Source organism: Notothenia coriiceps, unplaced genomic scaffold (assembly GCF_000735185.1).
Source record: "Notothenia coriiceps isolate Sejong01 unplaced genomic scaffold, NC01 NC01_scaffold00037246, whole genome shotgun sequence".
Classification (NCBI taxonomy): domain Eukaryota; kingdom Metazoa; phylum Chordata; class Actinopteri; order Perciformes; family Nototheniidae; genus Notothenia; species Notothenia coriiceps.
In genome coordinates, this window is record NW_011369947.1 from 18,423,106 (window position 1) to 18,434,565 (window position 11,460).

Here is an 11,460-nt window from a genome sequence, read left to right on the forward strand (position 1 = left end):
CCCCGCCCTCCCCTACACACCTTCCAATGTACAGAGAAAGAGAGCGCTTCAATTGAATGAAAGCAATCCCAGTGGCATTGAGGCAATTATAGCGGCTGCTGGCACTGTTTTCAGCTTTTTTCCCCCCGTCCTCCCCTCGTCTTTCCCCGGTCCCTCCGTCCCTCTCTCCCGGGCCGGTGGAGGGTCTGTTTTCTCTCCCTTTTAGTTTCTCCACACTCCAGACATATGCCACTATTAATGCAGCTTCTGTCACTTCAGCTGCTGTTGGTCAGATCGGTTCTGCCATCACCTTGAGAGTCTGCCTCCTTCCCTACCTGTATGCAGCTCCACCAAACTCCAACAACTACAACCTGCTCCAGGAGCTACTGATATGCAGGGTAATGCATTACTCCATATTACATGTTTGTCTGTAACTGAATTATTATGATGAAAACTGAGCCAAACAACATGGCTGATGTTCAAACAAAGAGCAGAAAACAGATGTCTTGTGATCAGTATTGTCCTTATTAGATTAAGGATTGGTGCAGATCTGGAAATAAATGTGGTTTATCTTTATATTGTTATTTGTCATTTGACTAATACTAATAGTGCATCTCAGGTGATGTTACATTCAGAGTAATCCAGCATGCATGGAACTAATTACTTTCAGCAGTGAGTAATTTAATAAAGTCAGGCATTACTTTTTTAAACAGTAACTAGTAATTGGGTAAGGCATTATTGTTTTTGAGTAACCATCCCAACCCTGCTGGGATATATAAAATATATTAATATCCCCGGCCTTGATCGGGTCTTTCTAGATTAGCTCGCCAAACAACACGAACGACTCAGGAGAAACTTTAATAACTGTCTTCTGGGTCTGGGTGTTTTGATGCATGCTGCTCCTGTATTTTCCTCCTACCCCTTTTTGAAACTCCAGCAGCACGTATATCAAAAAAAAACGAGCTGTAAGTCAAACACCTCGGCCTCTAATCAGGTAGCCTTCCCCTCCGCCCCCGCACATTGCATCCCTCCAGCCACTACTGCACTTTATCTCCCCTCAATTAACATCTTCTGAGCGAGCCGCTATTATCTTAACCACACAGAGCAGAGAGGTCCTCCGAGGAGACGCTGTGGAGGACGGCTGAGCTGTGGACAGAGGGCTCCCAGCTTCAATTTGCAGGCCTAATTAAAGCCAGAGTCAGACATGACAAACTGCGAGCCGAGGTGCTACAGAAACAAACAGAGACAGCCATGTTGCCTGTGCGGCTGCGTGTAGCCCGGAGGGTTCTCTTTGTGAGGATTATCTGCCAAAAAGGCACGCTCACGTCAACGTCATGACAACATCATCTAAATCTCTTTTGACTGTTCGCTCGGTTTGATCGTGTTTATTTTCAACCCCTCTGTACAGGCATCCCCACTGTGTCATGGCACCCGCTATAAATCATACACCATATAAAGGAGAGACAGAGGGAGACGATACCAACTCGCTAAAGCTCAAGGATTCCTATAAAATATATAATTGATATGGTTGTTTGACGTCACGTTTATATATGGCTAATTTCCGTTTTGTATAATGCCCCCCAATCCCTGTTTCATCAGCGTTGTTGCCCTCACCAACTTCAATTCCACCCCATGAAGCCATCAAACCACCCATTAAGCCATCAAGCTGCCCTCTTTGTCCTTGCTCCCCCGTTTGACAACAACAGTGAGAGCCGGTGTCAGGTCCTCCTGCACTCTCACCACCGACGTAGCCGCGCAATTTGGCGGACCCTGTCGCCGACTTTGGCTCAAGCCAGACTATTAAGGGTATTCTATTACTGCTGGGTTAACCTGTCACGCTTGGCTGTGGCTCTCTTTATTGTCTGGCTGCTCTGAAAGGGCAGGGGATAAAACTCCATCAGCGGGACAAACGACCACACATGCCGCCATTCATCAGACGCCTGGGGTTTCCCCCCTTGGACGCTGGACACCACAACCTGCAGGGGTAGCCTTGGCTCCCCTTTTTTAAAAACGTGGGCTCCCGGGGGCCAATCTAAACAGCCGAGGGAGGAGAGAGTGGCGTTCTTTGGGCACATAAGGTTTCCCTCCTTAATCATGACTCTGGGAATAGCAGTTCTATCAGAGCTGAAGGAGATAATGTATTGACTAAGATCAGGTAGGCAGGCGGTGTGGGGGAGTGATTAAGAAAGCAGACTAGTGATCAGTGGACGACAGGGGTCAATCCCCTGTTGGGCAATTAGGGTTGTGGCCTTGGGCTAGGTACTTAGCCCCAACACACCAGCTAGATACTCCACTGTGAGAGTGGATAAAATGTCAAATTCAACTTCACCCTCCGCAAAGGTTCAAAGCAAGGAGATGACAGCGAACGCTTTGGTTATTAAAAAATTCATATCGTAATGAAACAGCCGTGTTCCATCTTCACACATCCCCCTCCAGCAAACACGGCGCTACTTTTTTCATGGGATCCATCAAGGGAGGGCCACAATTAAGTGACTAATTTGATTAGGAGATAATGTGAGTCCCACTTAATGGAAAGGACAGACTTCACAACATAGGCAGATTAGTTTGGTGGATGCCTGCTTATTAATTAAGACAGCCTTCCGTGTCCATATTAAGTAAAATGCAGAGATGCAGTTTTAATGGGTCAGAGTATGTGCAAGTGAGACAAATTGTATGTGCAAAAAGATAGAAGCTCCATGATGAAAACTGAAAATGACCATGAAATGTTGTAATTAAACTCGAAATAGCTTCTTAAAATGTGAAAGGTAGCTGGGTCTGTTGTTAAAACAAACCCAAGTTCTCATCTTAAATGTCACTGTTCTGCGTATGTGTTCACGCTGTGTGTCATCGTACACCATAGCAACAGTAAGTCATTATACTCACTCAAATTACTTCTCTTTCTGCCATTCAGTTGTATTTTCCACTACAACGTAAGCCCTTTAGAAAAAACCTGCTTCTCATTTATGATTTCATCTGCATGCTGAGCCACCGCCACAACTCATGCTCCGTCCCTTAGAAGATTTGATATAAACAGACAATGAATAATTTATTGATAAACTAGTTTAATGTTTGAGCAAAAAGCAAATAAACAGGGCCAATTTTCTCGTCTGTGAACTGTGATTAGGGCTGAATTCCTGCCTTGACTGAGCAGCTTTAACATAAAGGAAGACATATTTAGAAAACATGGTTCCTGTGCAAACAACTCTGTACCAAAGTCAAATTCTCTCTGCTTTCTAAAGAGATACATATTTCCTGAAGTCCAACAGATTTGACTTAAAAAAACTGAAATGTTGACTTTAATTAAATGTATAATGTCAACAAATGTCACATTACTGTATTAGGTTAATTGAAAGCAATAATATTAAGTTGAACCTAATAATTTGTATTCAAACTTAAAGGTCACCTATTATGCAAAATCTCCTTTTTCAGATCTTTTATACATAAACATGTGTCCCCTCTGTGTAAGGAGTTTCTGAATGTTTCAGGAAAAAATATTCACTCTCTTTTTGTCCTGATCCATTTCTATAAAAACCTGTCTGAAAATAAGCTGATCAGATTTTGGCCACTTGGTGATGTCATAACGATTTGTTTGGCTTTTTTGGTAACCATTACCCAATAACCAACCAAGGTAACCCCCACCCACCTTATCACCTGAACCTCCTCCTAGAGCACCACTGTGTTCTTTTTAAACAAATATGACATGCTGCAATGCATGATCTGTTTGGTATTTGGAGCCAAACGCTTCAGAGACCTGTTTTGTTTATCTGATAACTATAATATATTAATGAAAAACAGTATAATAGGGGATCTTTAATATTATTGCTTTCAATAACCTAATATGGTAATGTAAACTATGTTGATATAATACATTTAATTAAGTTAATATTCCAGTTTTTTTTAGTGTTTGTTTATATCCTGCATGCCCCAACAGTTGCACATTGCACACCAGACGGATATCCAGTGTGGCGATTTGTGAGTCCCCGTAGTAATAGATAAAATCCACAACTGAAAGCATGAGAGATTACTATATTTGTGTCAGTCCTTGAGTTTGTGCTCGCCGGCTGGCTAGCACGGTTAGCCACCGCGGTGCTCTGTCATTCCGGGCACACGGCACACTCCCAATCGCTCTATTTACGGTGGCCGGATCCCTGTGTGGAGTGGGAAGAGTATAATCTCCCAGCGGTGTTGTTGGAGGTGAATCTACCGCTGTTGTCTGTGCATACCAATGGCAACCTCACCTCTGTCTCAGGATGTATAAAGAAAGGAAAGGAGCTGCACGCCAGTCCTTGATGCGTTAAGAAGTCGGAGGGGGAAATGGTGGTGTCTGGAAACCCCCAGTGGAGAAATATATTCAACACTACGGTGCCAGTGTTAGCACTTTGGCGGCTGCTACTCGCACCACCTGCCTCTGTGCTGTCACACTGCGCTGGATTCAATCAAGCAGTCATGTAAAACAGCGACGTAGTGTTTATGCACACCGCCACCTGCAGACACAATTTGAACGCTGTGATCGTCTTATACAACAACGTGAAGGAATTACCTTTTACAAATGGAACATTTCTGTTAAGAAAGATAGGTTAAACTGCTTTTAAACCCATTGTCTTTGGAGTAAACGGAAAGGGAACAACTCCCCAAGAGAGAACACACAGCTCTGAAAATATGTTAAGGAAAGTATTATTGCCATGTATGTTATGATAAAGCCCCAGAGTGAGGAAACGAAATGGAGCCACGCGAGGGGCTAGCGTCTGCAGAGCGAGGTGTCAGGTGACTTCCCTCCTGGCTATACGTCTCATTGGTATGTGCGACGCGACGAGGCCTTGGCTCTCCTCTGATTATGATGTCTGCTGAGAGCCGGGGCCAGCCCAGGGTGAGAGCCAACCCGACAAGGCTGAGACGGAGGAAAGATTCAGAGAGCCTCTGTTCTCTCACCGGGGGATCCCCCACATCATTTAGCGCCTCATGCAGATCGCTGCTAGTGGCAACACAGCCCTCTGGGCCCGGGGAATTAATGTACCAAGCAATGGCAGAAGTGATTTATTCAAATAACACACCCTGATGAGAGAGAGGATCCAGGGTTGCTCTCTTTCAGCTCGTCCCCATATGTCGCTCAGGCAGGAAATGGAATCGCATAGGTGCCGCGGCGGGAGAAGCCACAGAGGAGAGAGTGAGAGAAAGTGGACAGCCACTACACAAATTGTGCAACAGTCTCTGCTGTCATTGCTTATTTATTTACCCTCTTTCCATTTGAGTCAGGCCTTGTATTAAATTGATCCCTCCTGCCGCGTTTTGCCTTGTTGAACAAGCGCAAAGCCCCGTTAAGTGTCTGTGAAAGGCTGGTGATTGTGTTTGCGGCGCCCCGGGTGCGCCGCGGCCGTCCGCTCCCCTCTATCTCCCCCGGACAGACGGGATTAGAAGCAGGGAGAGGCGCTGAATGACCCTCTGGAGGGGACAAGAGACAGGCTGGCAGTGAGCAGTTTGATTTGGGGGCTCACACACACACACACACACACACACACACACACACACACACACACACACACACACACACACACACACACACACACACACACACACACACACACACACACACACACACACACACACACACACACACACACACACACACACACACACACACACCATGTTTAAGGTTGAGCCTAGCCTGCCCCCACACAGATGCAGCCTTCCAGAGGCTCTGGCTAAATACGCACTTCTCCATGAGCTACTGTACAAGCAAATAGCTACTGTATGCATACCCTGATGAACATCTGCTGTTCTTCTAAACATCTGCTGCTCACATCTAAGCTCTGATACTTTATGTTTTTATTGTTTTTCATTAACCCACTGGGAAAATTGTGTGGTTGTATGCCGCCCTGCATAGCACTGCTGAGTGGTTCAGAGAGTGCTTCTAGGAATGTATTTGGTTCCCCTACTAGAGCCACTGATGGGAATGCACAGTCAGACCTGTATTTGTACACAGGAGGTCTTGCATTTACATACATTTACATCTTAGACATTTAGCTGACACCCTTATCCAGAGTGGCTTACTATACAAACACAAGTGCACTAATTCCAAATGACTGAATTGCTCTCCAAGCACCTGACAATAAGGAGTGCAAAGGTTAAAAAACAAGGGGCTAGAATATAGAAGAAAAGGGGTGGAATGGTAAACTGAACGAGAGCCTTCTGCTGGGAGACACTGGGTGGAATCAGGCTCAAATGTAGCATGAATGTGGGATTTTAAGTTTTGCTCCTTTAGGAAAAAAAAAGATGTCTGGAAAATAAGTGTACTCTAGCGCTCAGATCCCTGAGAAGCTGCAGCACATCTTCCAGCCTGCTCCATCTGATCCACCGAGCCCCGGGGGGCTGTTACTGTACGGCTCCCACACCAAAGCAACGGAGCAGCACTCATTCACATAAAGCAGCACACTTTGATTCCATTCAGATGGGATGATTATGATGCCGGGCACCTTTCCTTGGCGGGGCAGATAAGTGGAGAGGCTCCATTCGGCATTTACATCTCATACACCTTATCAAACACTGGGTCTTTGTAGTCATGTGTTACATTTGAATAAAGCTAGCTTTTTTTTAAGCGGGTTGGAAGTTCATCAAACCTCTCGGACGATGAGGCCCTTGTCTCTCCAAGCAAATAACTCTTGGTTACCCTATTCAAACTGAAAGTGGCAGGGCTCAAATCAAATCAAGTCAAATCAAATTGTGCAGGGATGAAAACATGGGGAAGTGGGTAGGGAGAAAGGGTGGGAAAACAGTCACATTTTCTCAGTGAAGCTCTTTCTATAATAGCTCAGACCAGCAATTTGATAAATAGCGCAGTTGCTTTTCCACAAAGGTAGCTTTAGAGCAGCAACAGTTTTTATTAAAGACAAATTCAAGTGGAAAGGAAGGTAAGGAGTGAATACAAATTGAGATTTGCAGACTTGTACAGTATACACGCAGAACTCAATATTATTCATCTCATTTCCTTTCCATCTATATTTCGAACAGATGTTAAAAAATAACAAAATAACAAATGTGAGAAACAGAATACCGTATTGTTAAAATACAGTATTTGTCCACATTCATGATACAAAAAGTCTTCATATTAATAATAATAATAATAAAAAATAAAAAATCATATGTGTCTGAAAGGGAGTAGGAGGAAGCAAATGCTTATTAATTCCCACCCCTTACTTGATCAATGATTGTCCTTTAAAATCACTATGCAAGTTTTGGACCGTTTTTCACGAGAAATTTTTCCCAAGGGTAAACAAGTAACCGGTAAAGGTGACCTAAAGTATTAAAGGTAACAAAACTTTCCAGAATTGAATCTTAATCTAAAAATATAACAACGGTTTAAAAAGGGTTTTTGAAGTGAAACCAAAGAGTAATTGTCCGTAGAGACGATTTTGATGCAACATTTAAAAGTGAACTTAAAGTGAGACGGAAATTGCCGACCCCAACTCGAGGTCATCGAAGTCGGTTGGGAGGGACACTCCGTGTCAACACGAGACTAAAAACCAGCCCTGCAACAACCTTAAAACGCCGAATTCGAAGGCTAACCCTCCACAACAAAGGAACGAAATTTTCGCTATGTGTCGCTTTGGTGTTCGGTTTGAAAGTAGGAACCTTCGTGTGTGTTTTTTCAGTTCGGCTTCATTTTTTGTTATTCACACCGAACGTATAAAACTCATTCTTTTTTTTTTCGCAACTATTTTTGTGACACCTTTCTTACCCCCAGACGGTCCTCTCTTAAAGCGGCGTTAAAAAGGGTTTTTTGACAGACAATTAGTCTGGGACCCGGTCGGGTCCCCTCAAATCAACACACACTCCCCTTTTCAAAGTCACCTAACCAAAAAGTTAAACCCTGGTTAGTCGCCCCCGAATTGCAATTGTCGAGACGCCTGCATTGCATTTGAAAACGGAGGTGCCCTAACCAGGTAAAGCAATGGCACCATTGCCAAAACCTGTTTAGTCCAAAACCGCATTGGCCCCCTTCTTAAGTTTAACCCTGTTGCTGCATAAAAGGTTGCTGCCCAAACAAAAAAACCCCTCCATAAAAGAACACCAATTCCAAAATGAGCGAATTGTTCCCAAGCCATTTTGAAACTCCCAAACGCTTGAGACGTCTGGCCAAATGTAACGTAAATTGCTTTTTGGAAGTATTGTGTCTCCCCTGTCCATTAATTGGTCTTTTTCCGTACTGTACCCTGGAAATTGTTTTTTAATAACTAGATATATTAATACAATTTTGTTCTTTACTTTTTGAATATTCAACAATTAAACACAGAAATTTATTGTTTGTAATCCAATAAAATAATAGATATTATAACAACAAACCCCATAAACCTGTCAAAGTCGTGGTTTTTTATTAGTTCCCTCTATAACTGGACATACAAGTTTAAACGTGTAAATGTACAAACGATTTTACGAATCAATACGATCGGACAAATATGTACGAATAACGTGTCCGGATCGGTAATCGATATAAATGGAACAAATGTGTATCACCCACCGGCATATACAATACTACCATATACAAATGTGAACGTACGAACTCTAGTAATTCAAGGAAAAAATGACGCAAAAAGGGGTTTGAGAAGGTTTCTCCCCTAAATCTTTTATAGTCCCTTGGAAAATAAGCGTTTAACTTTTGTGTAATTTTGATAAATTTAATGTATCTTTTGTATACATCGAGAGTAAACGGAGAATCCGAAGGTATGTACGTTTTCAGACGATGTGTAATATTTTTCGGCCTAGACACGATATTAGTTTGAAACTAAAAAGTTAAATTTCACATCCGGAATAATAAGACAAACCAAAAGGAATATGTAACGTCCGGACCTTTACCAGACAATATCTAATAATTTTTTTTAGACTTGGTTATTTGAGGAGAACTAGTTACTGTAAACTAACAAGTGTAGTAACTGGTTTGTGACTTAATCGAATTTAGTGTAATACATAGATGACAAGTGTCGAAGACATATTAAGAAAAAAAGTTTTAACGAGGCAATTTTACATAACCACTTTACTTAACCTTTCGTATAAGAAAGTACAACAGATAAAAAGAATCATGTGACGTAGATTTTTTTTACGACTTCGGCTCCAGACTAATATCAACACATGAGAACAAGTCACAATGACCATTGTGAAAAAATGATATCTTTGTATAATGGTCCTCCGTAAGTCTATTTGTCTACGTGTCTAAGATTTTCCGTAAGTCCAAAGAGTTCGTGAGAACAAACTGACAATGCCCTTGTGCGATACGGACTTACGGTACCGTCCCCCCTTACTTTAGCAGCTCTTTGCGTTCAAACTGTGTAAATTTAATCAGTCTCCAACGCATGTGTGCAGTTCTTTACATAAAAGGGAAGGGGTAATTCGAGAATAAGTTTAGTATAATTATACTTTCCCTAAGACCTCACGGTAAACTCGAGGGAACTACGTAATCTTCCCTTATAGGTAGGAATCCTTTCGAGACTCACTACGATGAGATATATATAAGAGGTACGTGTGGGACACAAGAGGCATTGTAGGACAAGGACAGTAGAGGAGGCATTTGTTTTAGGGAGGACGAACTAGAGAAGTTTTCGAGAGGCCAAAACAGGAAAAATCTACTCGGTTCCAATGGGACAGGTAGCCGAGGGGAGGGCCGGTGTCGCCCTCTAGAACAGTTGTTTTGAAAGACCTTCTGGATAGAAGTGAAAACGTTTGAACTTCTCCTCGGCACAACAGGGCCCTCCATTAGTTCTGAAAGGAAGAGCGCCAATAGAAATTTGTTTATCTATTTCCACTCCCTCGCCGAGTACGTCCTCTTGAGTCCATTGAGCCGTCCTTTTCAAGTCGGCATAACTACACGCGTTTCCCCGACGAAGTGTGCTCTCTGCCTCGGGCAGTCTGGGGCCCGAACTAATGGACATGCCCTACGGGTTTCCCTCGACCCGATCACGGGCCTCTTCAACTGAACGACTCTTTTTCTACCTGAGAGAGAAGATAGAAAAAGTGTGTTTTGGAAAAACACCTTATTTTTTTTTTCGTGTACCTTATTTACCTGACAGAAGAAAGCGACCTCTGATTACTAGTGAACCTACAGAAAGTCCAGACCGTGACTTTCACCTCTTCTCGAAACTACTACCTCCTAACGTGCTGAACTGTCTATTTTCGACCTTCGGGGGGGGGGGAGGAAGAAGAGGTGGTGGGAGCTCTACGAGGGGGTAAAGAGTATGATGAATCAATACTCGGCAATAACGATACCGTTGGGCAAACAATAACATAAGGCTGCAGTTTCAAGTTCAACTTCCATTTGGGCTATGCTTAATTCAAACGGAGAGCGGACTTGGAACTAATCCAGACGGAGGGAGCAGACGGAAAACAAGACGCAAGGCGGTGAAAAATGGCAGACTGTTGCGCAAGTAGTCTGTCCTTACGTGAAAACATTAAGTTACCGCACAGTAACACTATGTAGAAAAAAAAAGTTACCAACGACACTCAAAGATATCGTAACCAAAATCCAAAGGAAAACACCTCAAGATATAACTTCTATTTTCTTGGACGTAGAAAGACTTTATACAGAATATAATGGTGTGAGTCGCTGTGTTAATAAGTGTTATTTTTCCAGTATTAATCACTATTGTCGTCTTTACTAATTTCTTTTGTAACCAAACTGTGTTTGTTTAATAGTAATCTTATATTCGGTTTTGTTTCCTAATACAATAAACCTTTTGTATTTTGTTTAGGTGTCCACGTTAATTAATGATCTATTGTATATTTGTATCTTTCTCATAAAACTTTACTTCAAGGAACCCACACCAAAATCCTGGTGTTTTTAGTCGACCTTTGGAGTCCCCTTAAGTGAGTACATTTTCGGTTTTTGACCGATTCCTGAATAGCGTTATAACCCCTTTCGGTCTTGTAAGACCTGATATTGAGTAACATATGAGATATATTGTGTTAGACTATAACGGTTATAGACTAAAATGACACACCTCCTAAACCCCTTTGGTGCATGTTTTGTTGATGTCGGCAATACGTGTAATGTTTTTTCCCCGAATATTCGCAATAGTTATTACGACCTATAGAACTTGTGCTGATTACATAATAAAACTTTCAGTTGTGTATACCTTCAAGTGACTAGACCAATTTAAATTTTGCCGTGTTTAGTACATGTTTCGTTCTGTATTAGATGATGGGTCCTATAATTTTTTGTAACAAGCATCTGTCTCTCCCACCCATATTAAACTCTCCTTTAGATGTAAACTTTGTTGAGTTCAGTCTTGTTGAAGACTCTTCATACTCATATTGTAGACACCCCCACTAAAATACCTACTACCAAACCTCGTCACTTCAAGTTTGTATTCGTGGTTCGGTATTAAGTCAAATTGTATCCTAACATGTCTTTGTGAAATAAAAAACCTTTTTGATACTCTTACTTTCTCTCGACTCACTCTACTTCTACTCTTAATAACATATACATACATATGTGCA

At 42.3% G+C, this 11,460-nt stretch overlaps 1 protein-coding gene across 1 annotated transcript in view; it reads left to right on the top strand.

Annotated features, from left to right (window-relative positions):
* LOC104966019 (AP-1 complex subunit beta-1-like) overlaps positions 1–11,460 on the top strand; it is a 373,094-nt gene that overhangs the window by 334,967 nt on the left and 26,667 nt on the right. The window contains exon 10 of the mRNA XM_010795119.1: positions 5,641–5,653. The gene's annotated coding sequence lies outside the window, so the exon portion shown is untranslated. The remainder of the gene's footprint in view (positions 1–5,640; positions 5,654–11,460) is intronic.